We start from the raw sequence: 2,274 nt of genomic DNA, 5'->3' as shown, positions 1-2,274 counted from the left end.
TCGCATGCAAAAGGATCAATTCTGCAGTTAGCATAAGGATTACATAACCACAGCTCTCCGTACCAGCAGGAGTCCATCATCAACTTCTATGGGACCAGAGCCTTGGTAAAGGTATAAATGGATATTTAGAGAAATTGAGTTGTTTGAGAAAGGCTAAAAGATACTTACAATTTTTTCCCCCCCTCAGAATGTCCTCTAAGGAAGGCATCATAGATATGTCTTTAATAAGGATGTGGTCTATGGACATGACTGCATGGTAACATCCATAGTCTGGTCCCATATTTGTTGATCAATGACTTTCCATAGTTCTGCAGCTATCAAAAAAGAGTCCCTTCCACCTAAACATCAAAGTGTCATGTATAACTAGAATCCCATATAACAGTGCAGAATAAATACAATTATCAAAGGCTCCAGCAAGTGAGAGGACATAAACCATTGTCATAAAGCAGATGATATACAATGCTGTAATGTCAGCACTGAATGTGCCCACATGTGTCATTTCAAGAAGCCAACTTTAACCTTCTGTTTCCCCGTATAGAGACAAAGCCATACATAGCCACATGCAGGTGTGGTTTTGGCAACAGTTCAGAACTGACAGGTGTGTTTGCTGCTACAAAGTGATAATGACTATCATTAAAGCCTAAGTAAAACATGCGGGCAGGAGGCCTGGGCGGAGACAGAGGGAAAGTAATAATCCTTTAAACAGGATGTGTGCAACTTTTTTGGTATCCACAACACTGTTGGAGCCATGGGCACGCCAGCAATCACAAACCTACAAACACGAAGTGAAAAGAGGGAGATGCACTAATAGAAAACCATAAAAAAATGGAAGAAAAATGCAGCTCAAGAAAGTATCACAAGGCCATTTGTGTTGAAAATAAATGTGTTTAGTTTCCAAATGACGAAACAGGCCATGTTCCTGTTTAAATAATAATATGCACATGTAAGCAAATTGGGAACATCAGGCTTTATGCCGGTCAGGAAGGATACATGTTCCTGTTCTACAAATATGTGTTATGGGGCAAAAACTGTACATCATGGTATGCAAGCCATGACAAACGATAGGAGACAGTATTCAATGAACAAACATTTTTGCCAGAAATTAAAATAATAGAGACACATAATTTATCCAGTCATGTAGATTTGGAGCTGAAGGTTTATAATTCCTCTGTGGCACAACACCATTATCTCAGAATCATGGTAGAGCAGAGCTTCCTACGTAGCTATATGTTATGTGCCATAAAAATTTTAATTTGGCTTTCAGGGGTTTCCAAAATGGTTAACACTACATCCAGTCCTTCACCCATTTAAGCACAAATTCACCTACTAATGGTGGTAAACTGCATCGTAGCCCAGCCTCTCTGGGATCACTGACTTAGCTGTGCAACTTCTCATATTGTTAACACTGACTTTCAAATACAAAATAACTGCATGGATGGTCTGAAACATGACAGCCTCCATACATCTCACCACAGGGGGGTAGTAGTAGCTGAGTAACTTAAAAAAATATACATTGAGGAGTATTTGAGGCAGTGGCGGCTGTTGCAGTTTTCTCCCGGGGGGGGCTAAAAATTCAAAATAGATGCATACAAAAACCAGTGAAACATATATTAAGTTATCACACCAATATATTTTTATGAATGCCAAGAACAACAACAACAAAAAACATTATAAAAACACTTTATTAAGTATTAAGCATTCAAGGCAGGTTCAGATTCCAAAACAGCTTTTTCCCCACTGCCATCAGACAGCTGAATGTTGAAAAGAACTCTAAATCATGTCACAGACGGCATCAAACTGAACAGATCAATACATATCTATATTTTTATGCACCATGTCTTTTCTCCCACACTTTGAGAAAATGGATATTTTGTATACACTCTGTGTATACAAAATGAAAATAAATATTGTCTTATTGAAACAAAAACAAATTTTGTGTACAGGTTTACTTTTTGTACATACATTTTGCCCTTCTGAGGCTTTGTGAAGGCCAATCTGTGTTTTGCATGGTGACAAACCTAAAAAAATGATGTACCAGTTCAATAACGGAAAACGATATTAGTCAGCTTTATATTCCTTTAGTATATATAAATTATTTGTTTTCTGAGAATGTGCTTATTTAAGAGCAAATATGCAAATTAAAAAACTAGAAAAAAGACACTATATTATATTATTTTCCATGTGAATCCCAGGTTGTTTATTCTTCTTTGCCTTTTCTAAAAAGTGCTTTGATACTGACATTTGAAAAAGGAGGCATATGTATATATATATATA

The sequence above is a fragment of the Cyprinodon variegatus genome, unplaced genomic scaffold (assembly GCF_000732505.1).
Source record: "Cyprinodon variegatus isolate N-32 unplaced genomic scaffold, C_variegatus-1.0 Scaffold738, whole genome shotgun sequence".
Lineage (NCBI taxonomy): Eukaryota > Metazoa > Chordata > Actinopteri > Cyprinodontiformes > Cyprinodontidae > Cyprinodon > Cyprinodon variegatus.
This window is presented reverse-complemented; position numbering follows the sequence as displayed.